The sequence below is a fragment of the Perissodus microlepis genome, chromosome 6 (genome assembly GCF_051167445.1).
Source record: "Perissodus microlepis isolate ML-2025 ecotype Zambia chromosome 6, ASM5116744v1, whole genome shotgun sequence".
NCBI classification, from domain to species: Eukaryota; Metazoa; Chordata; class Actinopteri; order Cichliformes; family Cichlidae; genus Perissodus; species Perissodus microlepis.
Window position 1 is genome coordinate 35,988,210 of NC_140466.1, and position 16,174 is coordinate 36,004,383.

Sequence of the window (16,174 nt, forward strand, 5' to 3'; positions counted from 1 at the left end):
GATAATTCAAATTAAAGATCAATTTAGGATCATTGGGCAAAAGAACACCGAGGTATTTAAGTCTGTCTGTAATTTTCTTTCTTTCTTTCTTTTTAAATTATAAATATGTATTTATTTGATTTTATTTGATTTTCAGTTGTTTCAGACGGGACAGACATGACTGGGGGATAAGACAGGGAGAAAGAATGAAAGAAAGAGAGGGGGAGAAAGAAAAATAGAGGGGAGAAGAGATGGTGAGAAAGGTACGCAAGATCGACAGCGCACAATGTGCTTTGAGGTAGCAGCCAAGAAAGGTGTAGTCCGCGTCTGTGAACACCCGTGTGCACACCTGTGTGGATCAGCATGCTTGTATTCAAAAGGTTTCTCCATGTAACGATCTGCTAGGGAGTGTGGGGAGCCATAGCCCCGTCCCCCAGGGCATGAAGCATGTATGGAGGAGATCCAGGCCCCAGACATCCAGAGGCCCCAGAATACGAGGACCCAAGGAGGACCACCAGGGGGGCAACCGTGCCACCCTCCTGGGAAGAGCTGAGGAGAGCCCTAAACGAGAGGTCACCCAGCAGCCACGGAGCAGAGGCCAGAGGGAGTTGCAGTGGCGTGCCCGCGGGATCTGCCGGCAGCCAGCTGTGCCAGAGAGGATTGGGCCTCAGGCCCAGAGGCTAGAGGCCTGAGTGCACCCCACCTCCCGGAAGGGGCCCAGCCGGGCCACGGGCGCCAGGCCCTGCCAATCGGCCACCAGGAGTGAGTCGGCACATACATGAGCGCTCAGCCCCAGACACCAAGAACCACCAACACACCAACGTCTGAGGGCATCAGCCACTGGCAGGGAGTGCAGTGAGGGGAGATAGGCCTCCAAACCTCGGAGAGCCTGAGATGTTCCCAGAGAGGTGGAGTCTAAGACCCAAGCTGACATATAGACACAGACGGTGCATTCCCACCCCCATATACACAAACTCACCCGACGTGGAGACAGACACAAAGAAACACTGTACACACATTCACACTCCCCAAACAAACTCTATATCCCAGGTCCAGGTACCCCCGCCCGGGTCTGGGCAAACTGGACCCGGACCCAGGAGATGTAACCCTTCTCTCTGGGGTGGAGGAAAGCAAACCGCCTCCTTATCTGCAGCAGCAGGGAGGCCCCGCATCCCAGACCCCAATCTGACGGCCAGCACCTCCTCCCAGCCCCCCTGCCCAGACGGTTAACAGAACGGGGGTGAGTGAAGACCCCAAACCTCCCTCCACCCGCTCATATGTAGTGTTGCTGCGTGCTGTTCTTAAGTGCATTTAATTATTATTGTCTGCAATTTTAAAAAGCAAAGTTTTCAAGAAATCAACATCCAGGTTTGCAGTTAAAGCCACAAACTCACTCTTCTACCAGTTAATTGTATAACAAACAACCTCACCAGATCTAATAGTACAGGAACAGATCGCTCAGGATTTGACAGGACCAAAACAACAACATCTGCATATATATTCCACAATCACATAGGGATGGGGGTGGGGGGGTGGGGCTCGTGTTTACTGATGTTTGTTGCATTTGAAATTATCTGACAGTTAAAATGTTTTTTTATTTGTATTGCTCAAAACGACAGCGTGTAATCTGTTATCAGACTCAACTGGCTTCTCTCAAAAAGTAAAATAACCCCCCCCACCACTTTAATCACACTCTAGATCTTGTTTTAACATACGACATAGAAACTGAACATTTAACAGATAACTCGTTAAGCTGGAGATGAAATGGTGTGCAAAAATGTAGTAGATCATCATTTAGCCTGCTTTATTAAAAAAGCCCTCCATAAAGCTAGAACATCTTACTATTCATTACTGATTGAAGAAAATAAGAACAACCCTGAGTTTCACTTCAGCACTGTAGCCAGACTGACAAAAAGTCAGAGTACCATTTAGCCAACCATTCCTAGCCTCCATTTCTTGATGGTTTTGAGATAGAACAGGCTTCAGACTGACCTCCTAGTGTCCTTCTACCGTGCCACTATCGAGAGTGCGCTGGTGCATGCCATCCCTGTGTGGTACGCTGGTTGCACAACAGCAGACAAGACGAGACTACAGAGGGTCATCAGAACTGCAGAGATGGTGATCGGCTGTCCACTCCCCTCACCAGACTTAATTGCCAGCTCAGAGCCAGAGCCATTATAAAGGACCACCTCCATCCTAACCACCACATCTTCAACATCCTGCCCTCTGGAAAAAGGTTCAGATCCATCAGGTGCAAAATCAACAGACTAAAGAACAGCTTCTTCCCATGGGCTGTCAGAACTCTTAATGCAAACTAAAAGTATGAACTGACTTCCCCAGTTCATCCACTCTGATGCTGCTATTGATTAGCTATGTGCAATATCTCAGTCTTTTCATGTTTTGTGCAATATTTTTGGCTCATGTGCCATATCTTTAGTGTGTGCAATATTTATGGTCCTGTGCAATATTTTGGTCTCAGTGGTATCTCAGTGGTATTACCACCCTAAACGACCATAGCCCCTCCATCCAGCCAGCGATCGTGGCTCAAGAGTTGGGAGGTCGCCTTGTAATCGGAAGGTTGCCGGTTCGAGCCCTGGCTTGGACAGTCTCGGTCGTTGTGTCCTTGGGCAAGACACTTCACCTACTGCCTACTGGTGGTGGTCAGAGGGCCCGGTGGCGCCAGTGTCCGGCAGCTTCGCCTCTGTCAGCGCGCCCCAGGGTGGCTGTGGCTACAATGTAGCTTGCCATCACCAGTGTGTGTGTGTGTGAATGGGTGGATGACTGGATGTGTAAAGCACTTTGGGGTCCTTAGGGACTAGAAAAGCGCTATACAAATACAGGCCATTTACCATTTCACCCCTATTTATTTTATTATATAACTGCCCTTGTATACACCCACAATGTTTCTGTTTCAATGTTTCTTACGCATACACCATGTATATAGTTGGTTATTTTTTTCCCTCGTTGTACATTGTTTTCTCTTCTTTACTTTCATTGCATCTCCAGCCCACATCTCCAGCCACTGTACTTAAGGGAAGTTGGGACAATGTAAAATACTTTCTTTAGGCAATTGCATTTGAATTACCTAAATTCATGACAGGCATTCAAGCAGTAATGCCTGGACTGAGAAACAAACACACCAAGCTTCTGTGTTGTTTGAGCCAGAGACTGCACTTGTGGATGAACAATACAAACATTTTATGTTTATTATGTCAGTAATGTAACTTGCAATAAAAAGTTATGGGAAGCTTAGACTTAGTTTCAGAATAATTACATCTGATACTTTGTTTTATTGAAAAGGTTATTAAAGTTTTAAATTGTATGACAAATAAAATAATAAATTACTAAAAAACACCAGCTACAATATTGGTAATATGTGTGTTGTTCAGCAGAACAGTGTCCAGTATGTTAGTTGATATACTTTATTTACATTTGAAAACAAAAGTTGGCATTACAAGGAGTGTTTTTAATTCTTAATTTTTAAATAAACATACAGTGTTTATATTAAGTGTTGAATTAGAAAAAGATTCAAGGATATTATGTCAGGCAATGGCAGTAAGAAACATAGTATTAAAATAGCTGTATATAGCATTATCTCTTTGACCTGAAGATTAATCTTGAGAAGAGGTCAAAGGTCAGTTATTGTTATGGGGTCTTGCTATATGCTATGACACAAACATAGCACAGTTGTAAGTATCATAGTTTCTAGGCTCTAAGGCTTTTTGTCAGTTTAATAGTGAGCTTTACAAGATTGATGTTCGTGCTAAAGGTTGGCACAGGCCTAAGTTCGCTTATGACCACTAGAGCTGGAAACAAGACCTCAAGCAATCCTAAGGCTAATTAGCGCGGCTAGCATTTTAATATCTGTTAAATGTTGTCATTGCTAACATATACCTGTATTACAGCATGGTGAGTAGCGAGAACGCTAAGTTATTGTTAGCTTTGATAAGAAAAGTGTGAAGATGTAATATTACCATGAGCTATATGCTAATGTTATTCACTCAAGCAAACATCTCAGTTACTGATTTGCTGCTTTCTAATATCTATGTTTATTTCTGGATATACCTATACCTACGTGCTTATATTACATCCCACATAAAGGGTGACAACGGCAGTAACTATAAATGACCATAAATTAACTGTAAATTACATTGCAGTGAGCTCCATTCTTATAGTTTTATTACGTGCACAGGCAGTTGGCAACCGTAACCACGGCCGAGTGTTTAAAAAAGTGTTCCACAACGTTCCATTCGTTCTTTTGTGCTTGCTCTTGAACTTGTCTTGACCTGCTCCAAACTCAGCTTGTGGAAAGATAACTTTTGGAGAATATTTCTACAGAAAGCGGAATTTACTAGAAAGCGACAGTACAAACGACTTCTTTGAGTCGTTTGTATTTGTCATAACAGCAAAGCTGGCTGGCTGGTCGTGGATCCGGACTCATTGAAAGTCACCTGGTACGTTTCAAAGATTCTTCAATTATTTTAAGAGTCACTAGACAACTATAATAATTTAACAAGTTCCAGTGTGAATATCAAATTTTAATGTGATCAAAATATGTGTATTCCAAGATTTTTCCAGGTAAATTGTTTGTATGCTTTAAATTTTGGGGGACAGCTGTAGAATTTGTAAACGACTGGTGTATGAATTTGAAAAAAGCTGATACTTTGATTGCTGGTAAGTAACTGTCTTGCACTGAGGTCTGTTTGTTGCAAATATCTTTGACTTGTTTTTATGTCTTGTAATGTTTATGTGTGTATTTATGTCTTGTATTGCTGGTAAGTAACTGTCTTGCACTGAGGTCTGTTTATTGCAAATATCTTTGACTTGTTTTTATGTCTTGTAATGTTTGTATATGTTTTTATGTCTTGTATTGCTGGTAAGTAACTGTCTTGCACTGAGGTCTGTTTATTGCAAATATCTTTCACTTGTTTTTATGTCTTGTAATGTTTATATGTGTATTTATGTCTTGTATTGCTGGTAAGTAACTGTCTTGCACTTAGGTCTGTTTTCCTTGCAAATATCTTTGACTTATTTTTATGTCTTATAATGTTTGTATATGTATTTATGTCTTGTATTGCTGGTAAGTAACTTTCTTGCACTGAGGTCTGTTTGTTGCAAATATCTTTGACTTGTTTTTATGTCTTATAATGTTTGTATATGTTTTTATGTCTTGTATTGCTGGTAAGTAACTGTCTTGCACTGAGGTCTGTTTGTTGCAAATATCTTTGACTTGTTTTTATGTCTTGTAATGTTTATATGTGTATTTATGTCTTGTATTGCTGGTAAGTAACTCTCTTGCACTTAGGTCTGTTTTCCTTGCAAATATCTTTGAGTTATTTTTATGTCTTATAATGTTTGTATATGTATTTATGTCTTGTATTGCTGGTAAGTAACTTTCTTGCACTGAGGTCTGTTTGTTGCAAATATCTTTGACTTATTTTTATGTCTTATAATGTTTGTATATGTTTTTATGTCTTGTATTGCTGGTAAGTAACTTTCTTGCACTGAGGTCTGTTTGTTGCAAATATCTTTGACTTATTTTTATGTCTTATAATGTTTGTATATGTTTTTATGTCTTGTATTGCTGGTAAGTAACTTTCTTGCACTGAGGTCTGTTTATTGCAAATATCTTTGACTTATTTTTATGTCTTATAATGTTTGTATATGTTTTTATGTCTTGTATTGCTGGTAAGTAACTGTCTTGCACTGAGGTCTGTTTATTGCAAATATCTTTGACTTGTTTTTATGTCTTGTAATGTTTATATGTGTATTTATGTCTTGTATTGCTGGTAAGTAAGTTTCTTGCACTGAGGTCTGTTTGTTGCAAATATCATTGACTTGTTTTTATGTCTCATGAAGTTTGTATGGTTATTTATGTCTTGTATTTCTGTTAAGTAACTTTCTTGCACTTAGGTCTGTTTGTTGCAAATATCTCTGACTTGTTTTTATGTCTTGTAATGTCTATGTGTGTATTTATGTCTTGTATTTCTGGTAAGTAACTTTCTTGCACTGAGGTCTGTTTGTTGCAAATATTTTTGACTTGTTTTTATGTCTTATAATGTCTATGTGTGTATTTATGTCTTGTATTTCTGGTAAGTAACTTTCTTGCACTGAGGTCTGTTTGTTGCAAATATCTCTGACTTGTTGTTATGTCTTGTAATATCTATGTGTGTATTTATGTCTTGTATTGCTGGTAAGCAACTTTCTTGCACTGGGGTCTGTTTGTTGCAAATATCTCTGACTTGTTTTTATGTCTTATAATGTCTATGTGTGTATTTATGTCTTGTATTGCTGGTAAGCAACTTTCTTGCACTGAGGTCTGTTTGTTGCAAATATTTTTGACTTGTTTTTATGTCTTATAATGTCTATGTGCGTATTTATGTCTTGTATTGCTGGTAAGTAACTTTCTTGCACTTAGGTCTGTTTGTTGCAAATATCTCTGACTTGTTTTTATGTCTTGTAATGTCTATGTGTGTATTTATGTCTTGTATTGCTGGTAAGCAACTTTCTTGCACTGAGGTCTGTTTGTTGCAAATATTTTTGACTTGTTTTTATGTCTTATAATGTCTATGTGTGTATTTATGTCTTGTATTGCTGGTAAGTAACTTTCTTGCACTGAGGTCTGTTTGTTGCAAATATCATTGACTTGTTTTTATGTCTTATGAAGTTTGTATGTTTATTTATGTCTTGTTTTGCTGGTAAGCAACTTTCTTGCACTGAGGTCTGTTTGTTGCAAATATCTTTGACTTGTTTTTATGTCTTGTAATGTTTATGTGTGTATTTATGTCTTGTATTGCTGGTAAGTAACTGTCTTGCACTGAGGTCTGTTTATTGCAAATATCTTTGACTTGTTTTTATGTCTTGTAATGTTTGTATATGTTTTTATGTCTTGTATTGCTGGTAAGTAACTGTCTTGCACTGAGGTCTGTTTATTGCAAATATCTTTCACTTGTTTTTATGTCTTGTAATGTTTATATGTGTATTTATGTCTTGTATTGCTGGTAAGTAACTGTCTTGCACTTAGGTCTGTTTTCCTTGCAAATATCTTTGACTTATTTTTATGTCTTATAATGTTTGTATATGTATTTATGTCTTGTATTGCTGGTAAGTAACTTTCTTGCACTGAGGTCTGTTTGTTGCAAATATCTTTGACTTGTTTTTATGTCTTATAATGTTTGTATATGTTTTTATGTCTTGTATTGCTGGTAAGTAACTGTCTTGCACTGAGGTCTGTTTGTTGCAAATATCTTTGACTTGTTTTTATGTCTTGTAATGTTTATATGTGTATTTATGTCTTGTATTGCTGGTAAGTAACTCTCTTGCACTTAGGTCTGTTTTCCTTGCAAATATCTTTGAGTTATTTTTATGTCTTATAATGTTTGTATATGTATTTATGTCTTGTATTGCTGGTAAGTAACTTTCTTGCACTGAGGTCTGTTTGTTGCAAATATCTTTGACTTATTTTTATGTCTTATAATGTTTGTATATGTTTTTATGTCTTGTATTGCTGGTAAGTAACTGTCTTGCACTGAGGTCTGTTTGTTGCAAATATCTTTGACTTATTTTTATGTCTTATAATGTTTGTATATGTTTTTATGTCTTGTATTGCTGGTAAGTAACTTTCTTGCACTGAGGTCTGTTTGTTGCAAATATCTTTGACTTATTTTTATGTCTTATAATGTTTGTATATGTTTTTATGTCTTGTATTGCTGGTAAGTAACTTTCTTGCACTGAGGTCTGTTTATTGCAAATATCTTTGACTTATTTTTATGTCTTATAATGTTTGTATATGTTTTTATGTCTTGTATTGCTGGTAAGTAACTGTCTTGCACTGAGGTCTGTTTATTGCAAATATCTTTGACTTGTTTTTATGTCTTGTAATGTTTATATGTGTATTTATGTCTTGTATTGCTGGTAAGTAAGTTTCTTGCACTGAGGTCTGTTTGTTGCAAATATCATTGACTTGTTTTTATGTCTCATGAAGTTTGTATGGTTATTTATGTCTTGTATTTCTGTTAAGTAACTTTCTTGCACTTAGGTCTGTTTGTTGCAAATATCTCTGACTTGTTTTTATGTCTTGTAATGTCTATGTGTGTATTTATGTCTTGTATTTCTGGTAAGTAACTTTCTTGCACTGAGGTCTGTTTGTTGCAAATATTTTTGACTTGTTTTTATGTCTTATAATGTCTATGTGTGTATTTATGTCTTGTATTTCTGGTAAGTAACTTTCTTGCACTGAGGTCTGTTTGTTGCAAATATCTCTGACTTGTTGTTATGTCTTGTAATATCTATGTGTGTATTTATGTCTTGTATTGCTGGTAAGCAACTTTCTTGCACTGGGGTCTGTTTGTTGCAAATATCTCTGACTTGTTTTTATGTCTTATAATGTCTATGTGTGTATTTATGTCTTGTATTGCTGGTAAGCAACTTTCTTGCACTGAGGTCTGTTTGTTGCAAATATTTTTGACTTGTTTTTATGTCTTATAATGTCTATGTGCGTATTTATGTCTTGTATTGCTGGTAAGTAACTTTCTTGCACTTAGGTCTGTTTGTTGCAAATATCTCTGACTTGTTTTTATGTCTTGTAATGTCTATGTGTGTATTTATGTCTTGTATTGCTGGTAAGCAACTTTCTTGCACTGAGGTCTGTTTGTTGCAAATATTTTTGACTTGTTTTTATGTCTTATAATGTCTATGTGTGTATTTATGTCTTGTATTGCTGGTAAGTAACTTTCTTGCACTGAGGTCTGTTTGTTGCAAATATCATTGACTTGTTTTTATGTCTTATGAAGTTTGTATGTTTATTTATGTCTTGTTTTGCTGGTAAGCAACTTTCTTGCACTGAGGTTTGTTTGTTGCAAATATTTTTGACTCGTTTTTATGTCTTATAATGTCTATGTGTGTATTTATATCTTGTATTGCTGGTAAGTAACTTTCTTGCACTGAGGTCTGTTTATTGCAAATATCTTTGACTTGTTTTTATGTCTTGTAATGTTTATATGTGTATTTATGTCTTGTATTGCTGGTAAGTATCTTGCACTGAGGTCTGTTTGTTGCAAATATCTTTCACTTGTTTTTATGTCTTATAATGTTTATATATGTATTTATGTCTTGTATTGCTGGTAAGTAAGTTTCTTGCACTGAGGTCTGTTTGTTGCAAATATTTTTGACTTGTTTTTATGTCTTATAATGTCTATGTGTGTATTTATGTCTTGTATTGCTGGTAAGTAACTTTCTTGCACTGAGGTCTGTTTGTTGCAAATATCTCTGACTTGTTGTTATGTCTTGTAATATCTATGTGTGTATTTATGTCTTGTATTGCTGGTAAGCAACTTTCTTGCACTGGGGTCTGTTTGTTGCAAATATCTCTGACTTGTTTTTATGTCTTATAATGTCTATGTGTGTATTTATGTCTTGTATTGCTGGTAAGCAACTTTCTTGCACCGAGGTCTGTTTGTTGCAAATATTTTTGACTTGTTTTTATGTCTTATAATGTCTATGTGTGTATTTATGTCTTGTATTGCTGGTAAGTAACTTTCTTGCACTTAGGTCTGTTTGTTGCAAATATCTCTGACTTGTTTTTATGTCTTGTAATGTCTATGTGTGTATTTATGTCTTGTATTGCTGGTAAGCAACTTTCTTGCACTGAGGTCTGTTTGTTGCAAATATTTTTGACTTGTTTTTATGTCTTATAATGTCTATGTGTGTATTTATGTCTTGTATTGCTGGTAAGTAACTTTCTTGCACTGAGGTCTGTTTGTTGCAAATATCATTGACTTGTTTTTATGTCTTATGAAGTTTGTATGTTTATTTATGTCTTGTTTTGCTGGTAAGCAACTTTCTTGCACTGAGGTCTGTTTGTTGCAAATATTTTTGACTCGTTTTTATGTCTTATAATGTCTATGTGTGTATTTATGTCTTGTATTGCTGGTAAGTAACTTTCTTGCACTGAGGTCTGTTTATTGCAAATATCTTTGACTTGTTTTTATGTCTTGTAATGTTTATATGTGTATTTATGTCTTGTATTTCTGTTAAGTAACTGTCTTGCACTTAGGTCTGTTTGTTGCAAATATCTTTGTCTTGTTTTTATGTCTTATAATGTTTATATATGTATTTATGTCTTGTATTGCTGGTAAGTAAGTTTCTTGCACTGAGGTCTGTTTGTTGCAAATATCATTGACTTGTTTTTATGTCTCATGAAGTTTGTATGGTTATTTATGTCTTGTATTTCTGTTAAGTAACTTTCTTGCACTGAGGTCTGTTTGTTGCAAATATTTTTGACTTGTTTTTATGTCTTATAATGTCTATGTGTGTATTTATGTCTTGTATTGCTGGTAAGTAACTTTCTTGCACTGAGGTCTGTTTGTTGCAAATATCTCTGACTTGTTTTTATGTCTTATAATGTCTATGTGTGTATTTATGTCTTGTATTGCTGGTAAGCAACTTTCTTGCACTGAGGTCTGTTTGTTGCAAATATTTTTGACTTGTTTTTATGTCTTATAATGTCTATGTGTGTATTTATGTCTTGTATTGCTGGTAAGTAACTTTCTTGCACTTAGGTCTGTTTGTTGCAAATATCTCTGACTTGTTTTTATGTCTTGTAATGTCTGTGTGTGTATTTATGTCTTGTATTGCTGGTAAGCAACTTTCTTGCACTGAGGTCTGTTTGTTGCAAATATTTTTGACTTGTTTTTATGTCTTATAATGTCTATGTGTGTATTTATGTCTTGTATTGCTGGTAAGTAACTTTCTTGCACTTAGGTCTGTTTGTTGCAAATATCTCTGACTTGTTTTTATGTCTTATAATGTCTATGTGTGTATTTATGTCTTGTATTGCTGGTAAGCAACTTTCTTGCACTGAGGTCTGTTTGTTGCAAATATTTTTGACTTGTTTTTATGTCTTATAATGTCTATGTGTGTATTTATGTCTTGTATTGCTGGTAAGTAACTTTCTTGCACTGAGGTCTGTTTGTTGCAAATATCATTGACTTGTTTTTATGTCTTATGAAGTTTGTATGTTTATTTATGTCTTGTTTTGCTGGTAAGCAACTTTCTTGCACTGAGGTCTGTTTGTTGCAAATATTTTTGACTCGTTTTTATGTCTTATAATGTCTATGTGTGTATTTATGTCTTGTATTGCTGGTAAGTAACTTTCTTGCACTGAGGTCTGTTTGTTGCAAATATCTTTGACTTGTTTTTATGTCTTGTAATGTTTATATGTGTATGTATGTCTTGTATTGCTGGTAAGTAACTGTCTTGCACTGAGGTCTGTTTGTTGCAAATATCATTGACTTGTTTTTATGTCTGATGAAGTTTGTATGTTTATTTATGTCTTGTATTTCTGTTAAGTAACTGTCTTGCACTGAGGTCTGTTTATTGCAAATATCTTTGACTTGTTTTTATGTCTTGTAATGTTTATATGTGTATTTATGTCTTGTATTTCTGTTAAGTAACTGTCTTGCACTGAGGTCTGCTTTCCTTGCAAATATGTTTGACTTGTTTTTATGTCTTATAATGTTTATGTGTGTATTTATGTCTTGTATTGCTGTTAAGTAACTTTCTTGCACTTAGGTCTGCTTTCCTTGCAAATATGTTTGACTTGTTTTTATGTCTTATAATGTTTATATGTGTATTTATGTCTTGTATTGCTGGTAAGTAACTTTCTTGCACTGAGGTCTGTTTGTTGCAAATATCTGACTTGTTTTTATGTCTTATAATGTCTATGTGTGTATTTATGTCTTGTATTGCTGGTAAGTAACTTTCTTGCACTGAGGTCTGTTTGTTGCAAATATCTCTGACTTGTTTTTATGTCTTATAATGTCTATGTGTGTATTTATGTCTTGTATTGCTGGTAATCAACTTTCTTGCACTGAGGTCTGTTTGTTGCAAATATTTTTGACTTGTTTTTATGTCTTATAATGTCTATGTGTGTATTTATGTCTTGTATTGCTGGTAAGTAACTTTCTTGCACTTAGGTCTGTTTGTTGCAAATATCTCTGACTTGTTTTTATGTCTTATAATGTTTATATGTGTATTTATGTCTTGTATTGCTGTTAAGTAACTTTCTTGCACTTAGGTCTGCTTTCCTTGCAAATATGTTTGACTTGTTTTTATGTCTTATAATGTTTATATGTGTATTTATGTCTTGTATTGCTGGTAAGTAACTTTCTTGCACTGAGGTCTGTTTGTTGCAAATATCTGACTTGTTTTTATGTCTTATAATGTCTATGTGTGTATTTATGTCTTGTATTGCTGGTAAGTAACTTTCTTGCACTGAGGTCTGTTTGTTGCAAATATCTCTGACTTGTTTTTATGTCTTATAATGTCTATGTGTGTATTTATGTCTTGTATTGCTGGTAATCAACTTTCTTGCACTGAGGTCTGTTTGTTGCAAATATTTTTGACTTGTTTTTATGTCTTATAATGTCTATGTGTGTATTTATGTCTTGTATTGCTGGTAAGCAACTTTCTTGCACTGAGGTCTGTTTGTTGCAAATATTTTTGACTTGTTTTTATGTCTTATAATGTCTATGTGTGTATTTATGTCTTGTATTGCTGGTAAGTAACTTTCTTGCACTGAGGTCTGTTTGTTGCAAATATCATTGACTTGTTTTTATGTCTTATGAAGTTTGTATGTTTATTTATGTCTTGTTTTGCTGGTAAGCAACTTTCTTGCACTGAGGTCTGTTTGTTGCAAATATTTTTGACTCGTTTTTATGTCTTATAATGTCTATGTGTGTATGTATGTCTTGTATTGCTGGTAAGTAACTGTCTTGCACTGAGGTCTGTTTGTTGCAAATATCATTGACTTGTTTTTATGTCTTATGAAGTTTGTATGTTTATTTATGTCTTGTATTTCTGTTAAGTAACTGTCTTGCACTGAGGTCTGTTTATTGCAAATATCTTTGACTTGTTTTTATGTCTTGTAATGTTTATATGTGTATTTATGTCTTGTATTTCTGTTAAGTAACTGTCTTGCACTGAGGTCTGTTTGTTGCAAATATCATTGACTTGTTTTTATGTCTTATAATGTTTATATGTGTATTTATGTCTTGTATTGCTGTTAAGTAACTTTCTTGCACTTAGGTCTGCTTTCCTTGCAAATATGTTTGACTTGTTTTTATGTCTTATAATGTTTATATGTGTATTTATGTCTTGTATTGCTGGTAAGTAACTTTCTTGCACTGAGGTCTGTTTGTTGCAAATATCTGACTTGTTTTTATGTCTTATAATGTTTATATGTGTATTTATGTCTTGTATTGCTGTTAAATAACTTTCTTGCACTTAGGTCTGTTTTTCTTACAAATATCTTTGACTTGTTTTTATGTCTTGTAATGTTTATATATGTATTCATGTCTTGTATTGCTGGTAAGTAACTTTCTTGCACTGAGGTCTGTTTGTTGCAAATATCTTTGACTTGTTTTTATGTCTTATAATGTTTATATGTGTATTTATGTTTTGTATTGCTGGTAAGTAACTTTGTTGCACGTATGTCTGTTTGTTGCAAATATGTTTGACTTATTTTTATGTCTTATAATGTTTATATATCTATTCATGTCTTGTATTGCTGGTAAGTAACTTTCTTGCACTGAGGTCTGTTTGTTGCAAATATCTTTGACTTGTTTTAATGTCTTATAATGTCTATGTGTGTATTTATGTCTTGTATTGCTGTTAAGTAACTTTCTTGCACGTATGTCTGTTTGTTGCAAATATCTTTGACTTGTTTTTATGTCTTATAATGTTTATATGTGTATTTATGTCTTGTATTGCTGGTAAGTAACTGTCTTGCACTGAGGTCTGTTTGTTGCAAATATCTTTGACTTGTTTTTATATCTTGTAATGTTTATGTGTGTATTTATGTCTTGTATTGCTGGTAAGTAACTTTCTTGCACTGAGGTCTGTTTATTGCAAATATCTTTGACTTGTTTTTATGTCTTATAATGTTTATATGTGTATTTATGTCTTGTATTGCTGGTAAGTAACTGTCTTGCACTGAGGTCTGTTTGTTGCAAATATCTTTGACTTGTTTTTATGTCTTATAATGTTTATGTGTGTATTTATGTCTTGTATTGCTGGTAAGTAACTTTCTTGCACTGAGGTCTGTTTATTGCAAATATCTTTGACTTGTTTTCATGTCTTATAATGTTTATATGTGTATTTATGTCTTATATTGCTGGTAAGTAACTTTCTTGCACTTAGGTCTGTTCGTTGCAAATATCATTGACTTGTTTATATGTCTTATGAAGTTTGTATGTTTATTTATGTCTTGTATTGCTGGTAAGCAACTTTCTTGCACTGAGGTCTGTTTGTTGCAAATATTTTTGACTCGTTTTTATGTCTTATAATGTCTATGTGTGTATTTATGTCTTGTATTGCTGGTAAGTAACTTTCTTGCACTGAGGTCTCTTTGTTGCAAATATCTCTGACTTGTTTTTATGTCTTGTAATGTCTATGTGTGTATTTATGTTTTGTATTGCTGGTAAGCAACTTTCTTGCACTGAGGTCTGTTTGTTGCAAATATTTTTGACTTGTTTTTATGTCTTATAATGTCTATGTGTGTATTTATGTCTTGTATTGCTGGTAAGTAACTTTCTTGCACTGAGGTCTGTTTGTTGCAAATATCTCTGACTTGTTTTTATGTCTTGTAATGTCTATGTGTGTATTTATGTCTTGTATTGCTGGTAAGCAACTTTCTTGCACTGAGGTCTGTTTGTTGCAAATATTTTTGACTTGTTTTTATGTCTTATAATGTCTATGTGTGTATTTATGTCTTGTATTGCTGGTAAGTAACTTTCTTGCACTTAGGTCTGTTTGTTGCAAATATCTCTGACTTGTTTTTATGTCTTGTAATGTCTATGTGTGTATTTATGTCTTGTATTGCTGGTAAGCAACTTTCTTGCACTGAGGTCTGTTTGTTGCAAATATTTTTGACTTGTTTTTATGTCTTATAATGTCTATGTGTGTATTTATGTCTTGTATTGCTGGTAAGTAACTTTCTTGCACTTAGGTCTGTTTTTTGCAAATATCTCTGACTTGTTTTTATGTCTTGTAATGTCTATGTGTGTATTTATGTCTTGTATTGCTGGTAAGCAACTTTCTTGCACTGAGGTCTGTTTGTTGCAAATATTTTTGACTTGTTTTTATGTCTTATAATGTCTATGTGTGTATTTATGTCTTGTATTGCTGGTAAGTAACTTTCTTGCACTGAGGTCTGTTTGTTGCAAATATCATTGACTTGTTTTTATGTCTTATGAAGTTTGTATGTTTATTTATGTCTTGTATTGCTGGTAAGCAACTTTCTTCCACTGAGGACTGTTTGTTGCAAATATTTTTGACTCGTTTTTATGTCTTATAATGTCTATGTGTGTATTTATGTCTTGTATTGCTGGTAAGTAACTTTCTTGCACTGAGGTCTGTTTGTTGCAAATATCTTTGACTTGTTTTTATGTCTTGTAATGTTTATATGTGTATTTATGTCTTGTATTTCTGTTAAGTAACTGTCTTGCACTTAGGTCTGTTTGTTGCAAATATCTTTGACTTGTTTTTATGTCTTGTAATGTTTATATGTGTATTTATGTCTTGTATTGCTGGTAAGTAACTGTCTTGCACTGAGGTCTGTTTGTTGCAAATATCATTGACTTGTTTTTATGTCTTATGAAGTTTGTATGTTTATTTATGTCTTGTATTTCTGTTAAGTAACTGTCTTGCACTGAGGTCTGTTTATTGCAAATATCTTTGACTTGTTTTTATGTCTTGTAATGTTTATATGTGTATTTATGTCTTGTATTTCTGTTAAGTAACTGTCTTGCACTTAGGTCTGTTTGTTGCAAATATCATTGACTTGTTTTTATGTCTTATAATGTTTATATGTGTATTTATGTCTTGTATTACTGTTAAATAACTTTCTTGCACTTAGGTCTGCTTTCCTTGCAAATATGTTTGACTTGTTTTTATGTCTTATAATGTTTATATGTGTATTTATGTCTTGTATTGCTGGTAAGTAACTTTCTTGCACTGAGGTCTGTTTGTTGCAAATATCTGACTTGTTTTTATGTCTTATAATGTTTATATGTGTATTTATGTCTTGTATTGCTGTTAAATAACTTTCTTGCACTTAGGTCTGTTTTTCTTAGAAATATCTTTGACTTGTTTTTATGTCTTGTAATGTTTATATGTGTATTTATGTCTTGTATTG